The sequence below is a fragment of the Magnolia sinica genome, chromosome 15, assembly GCF_029962835.1.
Source record: "Magnolia sinica isolate HGM2019 chromosome 15, MsV1, whole genome shotgun sequence".
Taxonomy (NCBI): Eukaryota; Viridiplantae; Streptophyta; class Magnoliopsida; order Magnoliales; family Magnoliaceae; genus Magnolia; species Magnolia sinica.
Genome location: NC_080587.1, coordinates 52189794 through 52205242, shown reverse-complemented (window position 1 = coordinate 52205242; position 15449 = coordinate 52189794). Strand labels below are relative to the sequence as shown.

General features: G+C 37.5%; 1 long non-coding RNA gene across 1 annotated transcript in view; it reads left to right on the top strand.

The window, feature by feature from the left end:
• LOC131227622 (uncharacterized) overlaps positions 1 to 4562 on the top strand; it is a 77390-nt gene extending 72828 nt beyond the window's left edge. The window contains exon 3 of the long non-coding RNA XR_009162387.1: positions 4253 to 4562. This is a non-coding gene — a long non-coding RNA (uncharacterized LOC131227622). The remainder of the gene's footprint in view (positions 1 to 4252) is intronic.
• The last annotated feature ends 10887 nt before the right edge of the window (positions 4563 to 15449 follow it).

Genomic DNA, 15449 nt, shown 5'->3' with positions numbered 1-15449 from the left:
GCCTTTTCACAAAATATACACAGGTCTCCAATTTGTATGGTTAAATAACATAGACCATGTCTGTTGCATCCAATCCTCTATAGACCATGCATCAATAGGTCTCCTCCAAGGTCCACATCCAAGTAAAAGAGGTTCCAAGATTTCTTCCAATCAAAGAGATAGTGCATTCACGGAGAGACTCAAAAGAACCCAAGTATTCCGTGGAGAGACTTGAACTAGGCTAGGGCACATGCAACTCATGTGGAGAGAGGAATGGAGAGAATTTCGAAGGGAGAGCAAAAGGAGACAAATGTTGCATCCCATTATACATACAAGAGTGTATAGTATGTGAAATGCATGTGGAGAGAAAGGGGGAGACATTGAAGGGAGGACACTTGTGCACCCCATCTAGGTATCATTTAGGGTTTCATTTACTAATGTGGCCTAAACAACTTAACATGAATAAAATCTACTACTTTCATCAGGTAAGTGACACCTTGATTGACATTGTTTAAAAAATTAGTCTAATTCAACTTTCAGTGGGCCTCCTATGAACTTATATCTAAAACCTTTGAATTTATGTAAAAAAGAAAATAATAATAAAAAAAAAAAAAAAAAAAAAAAAAAAACCTTTGAATTTATATCTAAAACCTTTGAAGTTGTTCCTAGATCAGGTGGGGCTGGGGAGCATCATGAGTGAGGCCATTGGCCTCATTTAGTGTCCGGGAGTGTTATTTGTTCGGGTATGATAGGTTGGCCCTAGCTTTTTTTGTTGCTAGGGCTGGCCCCAATGTATATGCTGGTGGTTGAGCCCCGTTTATATATGAATTATCTTTTCCAAAAATAATCAAAAAAGTCTTGGAACTATGTGAGTTTTGAGTAATTCTTTCATCATAATTATGCACATCAGATCAGTGGATTGGATGGCATATAAATGCCATGGTAAGCTTTGCACAAAATTAATAGTAAGCCTTCTTTGTTGTTTTCTATTTTATGGCCTGCTTGAGTTTTTGATGGTCATGATTTTTGGGTTCAATGGTTAAAATGTAGCAGCGTACCAGATCAACGGAGTGAATCCTGTGAAAGTTTCATTCATGTGGCTTTTTGTTCATGAAAGTAACCATGACACGAACCTTGCTAGGACTTACCAAGTACGTTGGTGAAAGTAGTCTTTGGTGAGAAGGTCAGTCCTTTGCTTTGAGGTTTCTGTCTTATTTTTGAAAAATATAAACCGTTGATTGGTATTTGCTGATAAAATCTTAACTGCACATTATACAATACACATTTTGAAAATTTTAAAATATTCATAACTTTATTTAAATGTATTTTAAGTACTTGGGTTAAATAAATAAATTTATCTGCCGTTCGAAGCTAATTACGGGGTAAAACTGACCCATTGCCTATGTTACAAGGCAGATGATAGAACAATACCTCAAATGTAGAATGATTAGTATGTCACTCCGTCCTATCCCCTTGGCCGAACCAGCATAGGATGATATTACGAAGGAATCATATGACGAGTCCTCTTGAAAAAAAAAATAAAAAAATTCATTGGACCCTATAGCAAGAGAAATGTTTGTCATACACGTGTAGCCATTTCCCAATGGAAAAATCCCTCATCAATCCAGACCGCACAAATCACGTGCCCTACAACGGATGGGTAAATGCACAAAAGTTTATCTGGTGGGATGATACTAAACGCTTTGACAATGGCGATGGTTTCAGATAATTGGATGTTGAAAATTTTTGTTCCATAACCCATCCATGGGTGCCAGCCCTGAATTTGAATGGCCTAGATTTTGGAAATCTCTTCCATGCGTGGAGTGATTGATTGCATGATTACTCTCCACCGTACTTTACAAGAGAATTTTATAATATATTTATTTGTCGAAGTTTCAGTCATATTTAGCTTTATAGTTTTATTTTATTTCCTGCTGTATTCAGGTCAAGCTTTTGAAAGATTGACAGGCACTGCCAGAAAAAAAAATGTGAGGGTAAATTGGACACGTGCAATGCACTTACAGAAAGATCAAATGGTTTGCAATAGGGGCCAACTCCTTGAGTTGCGGGTTAACCTGGGCCCAACCCGACCGACCTCAAGAGGACCCTATCCAGATTCCAACCTGAGGTGCACAGCCGGCATCTAAGCTGAATTGCTCCATAGTGAAAACAGACTGACCTGATCGACCTAGACCAACCCAAATACTTGATTTTCACAGTTAATCGGATTCAGGTTAACCTGAAACCAAGTTGTAGCCCTAGTTTTCATGTCATTTGAGGACGATAAAAGTAGAAGTGATTGTAAAAGCAGGTTTCTTTTTTTAAGAGATGATAGTAAATATAGGTCTAGCATGCAACATGATCTCAGCTTTATTATTATTAATATTTTTAATCTTCCAAAAAAATAAAAAAAATAAATAAATTATATCCCAGTACACATGACAAGCATGACAACGAACAATGTTACTTATAACCAATTAGTGGGCAATTAGTAGTAGGAGACTCGTGAACTTTGGGATTTAAAGGGACATTAGGAGGAATTGCAAACATAGGTTAGTTGTGTTTAGGGGATTTTAAAATTGCCTCTACCTATCAATGGAGATATTAGATTTTAGCTGCCTTGTGTTGGTGAGTATTCGCTTAGGAGCATTTGTTGTGAGTCACCAATACCCTTCTCACTAACATGAGAGTAGCCTTTGGTTACCCTTGCTATCTGCGTGTACGGTGCACCCTTTTCCTCTCTCTCTCTCTCTCTCTCTCTCTCTCTCTCTCTCTCTCTCCGTGAATCACATGGTATTATGTTTTTATTTTATTATTATTATTTTTTTCCATGTTAGATGGTTCAGTCATTTTAAATGTCAAACTGTGTGTACATTTTGCCCATGGCAACTTCTGTATTGTATTTTTAAACATTTAAAAGACAAAAAAATAGAGGCATCATTAAGAAAGTGATGCCATTTATTTACTGGTCTAGACAGTTCATTTATTCAGTGCACTCTTTGAAAGCCACTGTACAAGAATCAAGCTGATCCAACAATCCTAGTAATCTGATCATTAGCAAGCCAAACGGGCAATCAAGAACAAAAATAAAAAATTGATACCATCAGCAACCTAAATCACCCATTCGGTAGAGATAGGAGAGGATGAACAAAAAAGAAAAACTCATGATCATCTGACTGGTGCAACTTATTCATTATTGCCTGTAAATGGTAGGATGCAGTGAATGGAGAGTCAGGATCAATGATTTGATCACCCCAAGGCTTTACTACAACTAGCTTAACGTAATTCTATGAAACAATTAGCTGCATCAGACCATTTCAAGTCCACCAAATGTTGAAGTTAGCTGATATGAGGGCTTTTATCTTTTCATGTAGAAAGTTGACTTTAGAATCTGGGTCTCAACTGATAGAAAGATTTTTCTTTTTCTTTTCTTTTCTTTAAAAAAAGAAAAAAAATGAAAATGGTGAAAGATTATTTGCTACCACCTCTACTTTAGCACCGTGAAATTTAGATACAAAAGAAGATCATTTACACATCCCATCGAAGTCTCAAACTACTAAACATTGCATTGAAATCTCTTCTTTTGTAGGTAAAGACTTTATGGTTTTATTAGATAATTATGTTAGATAATGCAACGAAACACCCAATTCCACAAATCTAGATAGAGAAAATCGACCATCAGGGTCATAACCATCCTTCCATCATCGGAAATGTCCATGACTAAACCTAGGGCTACTAATAGGATGATAGTTCACCATTTTCCAAAAAGTGACTCAACCATGGTACATATTAGAAATCCAAACGATCCAAGTTTCTAACTGATGCAGTGCGTTTGGGTGATTGTGTTGACACATCAATGTCTAGAAAGAGATGGACACTGACAAAATGGAAAGGATGAAGGGCTCTTGAATACCTGCGAGCTGCTCATGTAATTGGAGTTTGAAAAGCCAGGAATATGATGATCTTTTAGTGACTCGAGCAGGATTTTGAGCTCTTTCAGCATGCAGGCTGGAAAAGGTCGATGGATACCTTAAGGCTAAGAAACTCAAAATTGATTCATTAACTTTTGAGAATTTTTCAGATTACAACTAACAGAACTTGAGTGGCATGAAATCCAAAACCCCGATGTAATCATAATCTAACTCAAACTCTTAACTAATAGTAGCCCTACTGACTCTTCCCAAATTAAGATAACTATCTTATTAAGATTACAATGCGCTAATTTAATAGAGATAAAACTAATATAATTTGACTGTTGTTGTGCTTGCTCCAGAGTGGGGTCCACCAAGTGGGGGCAACCATCATGATCTGTATGATTGCCATGTACGCTGAGTGGACGGTTCAGATCCGACGGTGATCTTGCTGTGTTGCCTGCTCCTGTATGAGCATATACTAGATATCTTACTTGCCTTATTTTGATAATACGATTTTATCCATTGAATGTGGACAACTTTTCATTTCATAGCCACTAAATGGATGGTTACGATCTGGATAGTTCTCCATCCACAGTGGACACATAAATTGGATGGTTTGCCTTTACTGTTGTGATTTATGGTTTCAAAACAAAGTGGCTCTTTTGTTGTTGTTGAGTGGTTTCATAACATTGTCTAGGGGCTCATTACTCATAAAGTGCTTCTCTAGGGGCTTGAGCCACTTCTAGAGACTTATGAGGGGCATGGGTGTGTGTGTACGTCATGCAATTTTTTACATGACCCGAGCAAAGCCGAGCCCACTGCAGCATTGAGTCACTTTAAACTTTATCTAGATAACAAAAAACTAGGAGAAAAAAACAATTCCCTACGAAAATTTTGCTGAGTTTGGAGTCATTTACAGGATTCTGGATAATTCAATTATGCGATGCATTAAATTTTTTTGGCCTTTGGACAGTTCAATCTGAGATTGCATGAAAATCAATGGTGAAGATTGGTTTGACTGGAGTAAGGCTTGCATTAGATTCCTGGGTTGGAAATCCTCAAGTTTAGTTACTGGGTGCCCCATTGTTAAATAAGTTTCACATCAATTAACTGCTCTAGTGTACGGTTCCAACTTCACCTTGATATAGGTTGGGTGATCATTTCTTCTTTGATTGGCAAAGTGAGTGCCTAGAGAAACATCACCTTCTTCATTTGAAGAATAGTGGCTCAGTGGTAGACAGACTCTATTTCAACACTGAGATCAAAGAATCGAGTGTTCATGTGGTGTAGGTGCGTCTGAGAATGCGTGTAACAAAATAAATAAAATAAAATAAAATAAAAAGAATAGCCCTTGAATCCATGAGAAGAAGAGTTTGTAAATTAAAATAGAAAATTGTTACAGTTGAATGAAAGTACTACTTACAAGGTAGTTGATAGCCTTTTATAAGCAAAACAGTCCCTAGACTACTACACTGACTAAAATTAGGAAAATCTTTCCACTGAGTAAAAATTACTAGAAGACACCAAATTCTATCCAAACTTTGTAAAAGACTTTTAGATGATGAAAACAAAGACTTATATTGAACCGCTCCTAAATTTCTAAAAATAGGAAAAAAGAAGAAGAAAAGAACATTGATAAAAATAGTTAGGTTCAAATGAAAAGGCAACTTTGACCCATGAAAATAGAATTTTATATGATTCCTTGGGCAAACTGATTGCGTCAATTTTCCATGTCAGATGGCTTCTCAACAGCTTTCTAACATCATATTATACGCATGAAACGGATAACTAGTCACAAAGTTATGGATGTTAGATTATAGAGAATGTTTAGGCCCTTTTTTGTAATTGATTCAGTTTTCTGAACCTGATTTCTTTCTATTCTAGTCATCCATGAAGTCATCTGCCACCTTTTCTACATCATCCAGTAGTGCTGGTTTTGACATTCAACAAACTCTGGTTCATTAACATGTCTTCTAGTGATAAGTCTTTCAATGGTTGCACCACTTTCCTTAGGGTGATATTATCCTTGGAGAACATTTCTGGAATGGATTGATACTATTCCTTGGACTTTGATTATGCGTCATCATGCAATGGAGGCTCAAAATTTTCAAAGCGTGGTTGATTCTTCTACTTGCCTTTGTAGCACTGCATTTCTCTCATCTGCTAAGTGAACAACTAGATCTTCCTCTACCGTGATTTGTTTTGTCTCATCCTCAATATCATGACAGGAAAATCTGCTCTGATACTTCCCTTGTGGAGTCTCAAATGGTGCAATGGTGTAGTTGTTCAAGCATGTATCAATGAAGAAGAAAACACACTCCACAAAAGTAAAAATAGTGAAAATGTGCTCTCCGCAGGGAGCTTGATCGGGAGAGAAATATATACCCGAATGATAGATGTAAGAAGGATGAACCTTCCCTCCCTTTCCTAGTTGCAATTATTTTTTTATATAAATAAATCATAAAATCCTACCATGCAACAGAGATTTTTATAATACTCTTATGCGTCTGTAAACATGTTAGCCAGTAAGATTGATTCTCAAATCTCAATAATCAATGAGATTGAATCCTAATCTAATTTATAATCCGATAACGATCATACACATCTTTAGAAAACCGACTCTTAACTTTTGCAAATAGTAGAAGAATTACATAATCTTGGACTCAATGATAAGTTACTCAATATACTTTCAACAGGGGGCCAATTTCAGACAGTTTTGAAATTGTTTGATGTCCCAAAAGTGGGCCTGAAGTGAAGAAAACAGTAGGTCAGCTTTAACTTTATCTAGATAACTCAAAATTAGAACAAAACATTTCTATGGAAATTATGTTGATATAGGATTCGTTGCATCTTAGATATGTTTATGGGGACCAATGATGATGGTCCACACTTCATGTGATCACAATCACGGTCTTGTACGGTCAAAAATGTAGATCCTTGCCTCTGATGCTCAAAATCCTAGGCCTTTAGACGGGTCATGCAAAATCAATGGTGGAGATTGGTTTATTCTGAATACATCTTCCGCCAATGATGACATGCATCCACCCACCAAGATCCACTGCCGACGCCCCACCAGCCAGGTCATTGGGCCGCAACGCATAATGCCACCAACAAGACGTGTTCCTGGGCCTCACAGCCTTGGACATGGTTGTGAGTTTGTGGGTGCAGGCCGATGTTTGAGCGGACCCCACCTGAGGACGTGATAACATAGATGTAGATGAGGATAGAGACGTGGAGTTAGGTTTGTTTTGGTGGAGTGTTGCGTAGAACTTAGTTAAAATTCACTATAAAGACTTTACTGATTACTAAAGGACAAGGAAAATGATAGGATAGAAAGTGGATGTCCAACGTTAGGTCGAGGATTATGAAGAGAGACATTTTTCTCTACAAATACATGGAACCGCTTGAAAGAGGAGGTCCAACGTTAGGTGTAGGATAATGAAGATAGACAATTTTGCAGTGGATCCCTACCATCCATCAAAAGCTTAAATATTCAACTTAGTTATTACTATGATCATTTGTCCAAAGTGATAGATTTTGGACTGGACCCACATAGATGGACAGCTTGGATTCATCTTCTATTGAAGAGACGTGCATCCCTCTCTTATCCAGCAAAACTGATAAGCCTGGCCCTCAAATGGAAAACCTACAAAGTCATTAAAACGTCACGTTGAAATTATCATCCAACCGTTCTTTTTACTACTTTTGAACGAGATCATTTCCATCATGATGTTACAGAGTGCTGCCACTTCTTTCATGCATGATGTAGGCTCCTTTTGGGCGTGCCTTTATGTCACATGCATCACATCAGCCCATTATAGAACGCAATGCGCCAGCCTGATTATGCGTGTGACTAAGGACAGCCTGCCTACAGCTACCTATTAGGTGGACCGCCACATTTACACATGGGGTCCAAAAAAATGAGTTGAATCAAGGACTCAGGCAGGGCCCACCATAGGGAACGGTGTAAAATGGATCCATGGAAGGATATAATAAGATCGATCAATGTCTTCCTCGATTGATAAACATCTTGAATCCACAAGGCATTGTTGAATCCACGAGAAAAACCTTTAATTCACGAGAGATAATAAAAGTTTCAAAGGAATTTTAATTGATTGATAGATAGATTGGTTTATTAATAAACAAGTTTTAACATCCTTAAATAACCTTAAACAAATCCCAAAATGTAATGAAAGAGTCCTAATTGAATAAGGAAACAAATTCTAAAAAACATGAAAATTTTCACTGTCTATTGACCCGTCGTCGACCGATTGAATTGATCAGTCGAACGGTCTAAAAAACATCTACAGGCTAAAACAAAAATTTCTATGAATTTTGATTTGCCCACCTGATTGGTCAACCTGTCAAATATGGCCTTTGACCTGTCGACCGGATCAGTAGATCTGTCGAAACTAGCAGAGATTATCTAGCAACAAATTTGGAATTTCTAGCTGAATTTTTGACCTATAGACCGGATCTATCGATTGGTCAATTTATGATGAATTTTGTCAAATTTTTTGTGCTTTTTTTTTGGGTTCATGTGTGTTAGGAAAGTCCTTCATCCATGCCCTGCATCAGATGCCTCCACTTGGAAAAAAAACCCGTCCTCGAGTTTGGTTCACAATACGTGTTCAACTTCGTCGAGTTCTTCAATGGATTTGGTTCACATGATGTATTTAACTTCGGGTGCTGACATTTATTAGCATCTTCCTTATATTCTGCTTAGGCTTCTCTGATTTCTCTTATATATAAGCATGAATAGTTGTTATCCGAACTGCCATATTATTCACTGCAACACTCAGTCTAGGTATTTAGGAAATGGAAACAAGTCGAGTGCAGATTTAGAAACTTGGGCATACATAACCTTAAATGGGGTTTGGTTAGTAGATTGATTCTTCATTTTTTTTCAAGGAAAAGTCAACTTGAGAAAGACCAATCTCCTACATAGGAAACAATTCATTGCGGAGTTCGACAAGCATGATCGCCTTGATCTCCTGCAACACTAACTTTACATCTTGCGGAATGTTCATGGATTCCACATCCACTTTTTTTTTTCCCTACTAATGCCATTATCACCCCTGTCTCCTCAGAATGTTTGATGAAATCTTGCTCGTTTACAAGATGCTGGTCATCAACTTTAGAAGTATTGGGTGGGTTCTTTGTTTATATAAGGGCCACATGTATGCTACTAAAGAATCCGATGGCCTGTTGCAACTCCACCTTGACCAAGTCACATCTAGTCAATAAACAATATGATTTCTCTGTATAACCCCTCACTAATCGGCTATGATCGCCTATCATCGACAAAAAAAAGAGGATTTTCCTACATAACCCCTTATTAGTTGGCTATCCTGCCGAGAATTTTGGTATTGTTGGAACAATACTTAATCGTAATTGCTGGAGAGGAATCGCATGCGCAACTATTGCTTTATCCCGGCCACGTACGGATTAACGCGTTCATCTATCTCATCATCACAAGTTGAAGTTGTTCCCATCGGGCTAAAGCTCTACTCTTCAACTTGTAGGCCGCAAGTTTAAATTTATTCTCTTTAGCGATGTCCATATAGTCGAAGAAACGTTTGACTTTAAGCAGTAATCAAGGAAGCGAAGTGAGTTGGTCGTTGAAGTTAGGAAGATCGACTTTCATCATAAATTCACAATATGCCCAATCTACCCGATCATCACCTCATTCGAGATGTTTGATGATCATGTCGTTGATCTCCTCATTGTTGGATCCCACATCCTCAAGTGGGATTCTGCGATTCACTACCAGCATCATTCAACGATCATCACAATTGCGAATTTCAGTGCCCACAAGAGGTGAATCAATGCCACAAACATGGATCTATCCCACGACTTTTGTCAAATGGTTGATCACTGCCTGCAACCCTTGCATGGATTGCTGATACTCCCACTGCACCACTTAGAAATTTGCTGATGTTAAAGGATAACTCCTTGAAGCACTGTCCATGGTATTGTGCTCGACCCGTCATTAGAAGTCACTGATCCGAAGAAAAGCCTCGCTCTAATACCAACTAATGTGGGGAAGGACGTAATGAGGTCGATCATCGTCTTTCTAGATTGATAAACACGTTGAATCCATAAGGCACTCTTAAATCCACAAGAGAATCCTCGAATCCACGAGAGATAATAAAAGTTTCTAAGGAATTTTAATTGATTGATAGATAGATTGGTTCCTCAATAAATGAGTTTTAAAATCCATAGATAACCCTAAAGAAATCCTAAAATATAATCAAAAGAGTTAAAATCAAATAAGGAAACAAATTCTAAAAATCATGCAAATTTTCGTTGTCTGTCGACCTATCATCGATTGGTTGAATTGATCAGTCGAATGGGTTAAAAAAAAAACGTCCAAAAACTAAAACGAAAAATTTTATGAATTTCTACCTGTCGACCAAATTGGTTAACCTCTCGAATAGGGCCTTCGACCTGTCAACCAAATCTGATGACTTGTTAAAACTAGCTAAAATTGGCCAGCAACCAATATGGAAACATCGGCGGAATTTTGACCCATCAATCAGATTTGTCGATAGGTCGAAGTGTGTTGAATTTTATCGATTGCTTTTTAGGCTTCTTCCAATTGAAAGTGCTTGATCCACATCTCATATAAAAAATAATGTTTTAAAACTCCAAATTAACATGGCGTGGCTAATAAGTCTTAGAATGTCTTGATTGGTAGGGATCACCAGTCGTGATTGGTACAGTATCCATGTCGCACTGATTGTTATGAGCCTAGTTTCATGTTAGCTTACTCAAACCAATGTTTAGAGGAAGCAAGAGTACAGTTTGGCATACGTGTAGCCAATCAATATACACATACATACCCTTAGATCAATCCGGACCATCTAAACTATGAGCTCTGCTATGGGTGGGCCATTTCACAAAATTTGCATCAATGGGATGATAATGTAACGCCCCAATTTTTGAAACCTGATCATATGACTCGTTTTCTGAAAACTCGAGTGTTAACTTTTAAAGATAGCCAAATTTTAGACGGTGATCTGTGGTCCAATCTATGACTTAAATCGTGGATCTTCGCTGATCAAACAACGATCTGTGGTCCAATACCGCGATTAACACCATTCATCTAACTAATGAGCCATCTAGGGCCACTATCTATTTTAAATTGACGTTATCTTGCACAGATGTGCCACACAACGTTTGTTTTTGGGTTCAGATCTTGATTTCCTTATACTCGATGGTTAGATTATTTTCGAATTCGATCCTTAAGGTTTCTACAGTTCCCTTTCCTATTAAGGAGGAAATTTAATGGTGCCTACCATAGTTGGATAGTTGATATGTTTATTTAAGTGACAATTTGTACTATCAAGGGTCATAAAGCCGATGAACTGTGGATCAAGTGACTCTAAGTCTTGAAATTGATTTTTGGCTTAGTTAATCTATCAAAGTGTCGTCTGACATTTTATGCCAATTAAGTTCCTAGAAATAAGTCTCTTGAGGTTCAGTGCGAATCTCTGGATGATGTGATGACCTAACTTGATATTCAATGGTGGAATGACTCGATCTACGGATGAAGATCCTCCTAATGGTCAGATTTAGGTTAGAACGAAAGTGAATGTTTAGATGAGTCAGTTATGTATTTATACTAAAATTGGTTCTCATGGTGACACCCAAGTACTGAAAAGTACGGGGTGTTATAGTCTATTTCCCTTGAAGGGAATTTTGTCCCTGAAATTCAACACTTCTACTATGAATGGGAATGACAATCTATTTTATGGTGTCTCTATGCACTCATTAGTTTTCCCACTAAGTTTATTTGTATGCGCAAGTGCTCATGAATGATTACTAGAACACGAGTCATTACAATCTACCCCCTGAAAGAAAATTTTTCCTCAAGATTTGATAATGTACGTCCCAACCATTAACATTACAAGTAATAAAATCATCCTAATGGTGTGTCGTATTTTCGATATGCCCCAACGTGTCGTTGGAACTTGGTTTTGATAGGATATATCCAAATTTTGTCAACACTCTTACACTGTTATTTTAACCAATCGACCAATGTATATATGTTCCCTTAACAATTGAAAAATCTTTTTAGTATCTATAAAAAATTAGGGATATATTTCAATGCCTAAGAACCGCTCAACTTCTTATAGTATTTTTTTGGATTATAAGTTCATTTAGGTGACAAGTAGTAATAATACTATATCTTTCTTTTTATTTTCATCCACTCTTTTGTTTCCAGCATTTGAGCTAACACGAATGGATGGTTATAGTAGATTTGAGCCCATTACATCGATCATCTTCCTGCGTAGAGCGATGGATTTACTGGTATGTAACGCTCCAGACTTTTGTCAGTTGAGAATTGAATGTCCTTGGGCAGTACCTTTGATTTACCGACTTGAATGCAAGTTTGTGTGTATATTCGCACGTGTTTGGGACCAAAAGGAGTGACCATGGATCCACCAAAATTACTCGACTGAGTGAAATTTGAGAATTTTGAAAAATATATACGGTAAATTTTGGTTGCACCGATTGGAACTTGGTTGCACCAAGCAAACTGGGGCAACTGGGGCAACAATGGTCGATTGCACCAAGTAAACCTCGAGCAATAGAGTAAATTTAGAAAACAGGATTTGGTTGCACTGAGAAGGACTCGGTTCAATCGTGTAACTCTGTTCAACAATATTCTGCATGTTCGGATTTTGACAGTTTCAGTGCACTAACTTTAAAAATTCATATCTATTTTTCCATAACTCCGATTGAGGTGATTCAAAAAACATATTGAAGCTTGATAAGTCTAATTTTATATTAAAATAAATGAAAAATAAAAACAAGATTAAAAGGAGGTTTATTTTGGAAATTTCTGTAAACTATATCAAAATTCATAATTTCAGATAGCTGGTACTTCCAGAATTGTTAGAATTTTTCTACAACTCGAAATATAATGAATTTTTGTAGAGATAAAGTATACTTGATGATGAACTACTAGAAAAGTAATAAAAATAATAGAATAACCGAAAGTATCAAAATTATTATATGAAATATACCTATTGAAATTGAAAATTTATGCAACTACATGTTTTCGATGGGCCGCGTATATCTTTTTCATCTTAAAGTTTTTATATTCGGTGTCTTTTTACGAATTACTTCTAATCATAATAGAAATCATCCTATATAAATAAAATTAATATTTTATATTAATATTTTATATTTTTAGTATATTTTGTAATACGAATAGTCTCAACTATAGTTGAATTATGGTTCTTAATTAGGGTGATTAGAGCTGAATTACCATTTTCGCTAATTGCAAATAGGTTACACTATGAATTTAGCTAATCCAAACCTCAATCATTGTGCATGAGAAATCTCGCTACCCAATTCATTTTGAAAATGCCTATATTCACTGGATTACATATAGATTGTATGTTAGTGGCCCGCTAAACACGAAACTATAAAATAATGACCAGGATGGTGTCTAGAATCGATCAACTTGGGCCGAAGGCCGAGTGCATGAGATGTGCAAATGCCCTAAGCAGAAACCTAAAAATTTAAGTGAATTATGCTCTCTACTTTTTTGCGAAGTTGTGATTTTTCGACCGTCAGATCACAACCAAACTCGAGGTATGAGTTAAGGATATTTCTCCGATTATATCTGTATGGTCGCGGCCCCGATTGATCACCGACGACTGTCCATCGCAAGTGGGGCCCCCACGACTAGTCAGAGCATCTAATTGCCGCCCAGTTGTGATGTAACGTAAATCTCATGGTAGGCACCTGCCCCATGGTGTAGATATGATAGTGGGCCTTTTGTGAGACCCTGTAAATCGAAAATAACCTACCCAAGGGTAACCTTATTGGGAAAAGAGTCATCGGGGCTATTTGTTCACATTTTGGCACTATAAATAGCTCCCCGTTTTCACCCCCATTTCCCTATACGAGTTTTTCCTTAGAAATAAAGGAAAAAAAAAAAGAAGAGAGAAATAGAGGAGGGATGTCTTGTGAGGGAGATCTTGGAATATTCCTGATGGATTTCCTTCGACCAAGCCGTAGCCTCGACCGTTCTCATCCACCAAATCCACCCCACTCTCTATTAAGAGGAAAGAAATGAACAATGCTTTTCAACTTAAGTTTCCTAGGATTAATTGCATGATTCTCACCCAATTCCTTTAAATTTGGTGTAAGATTTGTTTTCCCCTAAATCAATAACCCTAGGAGCCTAAAATCGGAGATTCATTCTTAAAGGTGCAGACCATTACCTTTAGGTTGTCAATTATCAAAATCATGCCACAATTAATGGTTTAGGTAGTGAATAGATGAATGCATAATAGTTAGTGTCCACTTGTGAACGTGTAGTGCGTAGACGAATACATGCTAACCAATGTTAATTATTGATTTGGGTAATGTATGGGCCATTGCATAATAATTTGTGTTGATTTATGAATGTGTAGTGCGAAGATGGATGCATATTATCCAGTGCCAATTATTGATTTGGGTGATGTATGGGCTAATGCATGATAATTAGTGTCGATTTATGAATATGTATTGTGTAGACGGATGCATGCTAACTAGTGACGATTATTGATTTGGGTAATGTATGGGCCAATGCATGATAATTAGTGCCGATTTATGATTGTGTAGTGCGTAGATGGATGTATGCTAACCAGTGCTAGTTACTATTGGTTGCACGTGGATGAATGCTTGCTAACTAGCACACTTATATGGCTACTCACTTACCATAAATTGTTAGCTTAGTGTAATGCCACCTACATATTTGATAAAATGCCCAACAGAGTGGAATTCTCTGAATTACCATTTACAACCATCCATGTAGTTGTGTTAGTCAATTTATTAGTGCGGTTGACTGATAGAGACTACCTAGATTGTCGAGTTGGCCGCCAGACCGCAAATCCACGAGGGCGATCTCGGTTGGGTTGGCCGCCCCAGACTAGTTTGATTGATTCGGGCCGAACGCGGATAACCGACAATAGTCGAACTATACGGGATGCTTGCACCCAAAGTCGGTTATGTCGAAGTTTGTCCGAGTTAATCGAATTAGCTTAACAACCGACCAACTATGTGTGTCAACCATGTATGATCACGCCTGCCTGAATCTAGATCACCCCATACCTTAGAGAGGCATACTAATAACCATTAGTGATACGATCTCCCAACTCTTAGGAACCGGGCATGGTGGTATGGGACACTATGTTTATGTTGTCGGCCTATGTTGAGGTGACAAGCCTCCCCATAATGACTAGTGAGCACTAATGGAGGTGATATATCATTGTTCGAATGACCCCTGTCAAAATACCAGGCTGATGATTCCATTCTAGAGTATCGTTCGAATGACTCAGGCATGAATGGAATTGGGTGACGAGCCCTTTTTCATGTAGTGTTTGGTTTAATATGAGAAGCTCAAACCTTGGAACTCAGTCATCATACTTGGTGTTTGGGTGATGAGCCATACCAAGTTGATCCTCACACCTTTGGGTATCATGCCTTACCTTTGGAAGTATTGATTTGTGAGATAAATAGGTGATACCTAAATTTGGATCATAGATCGCAGGC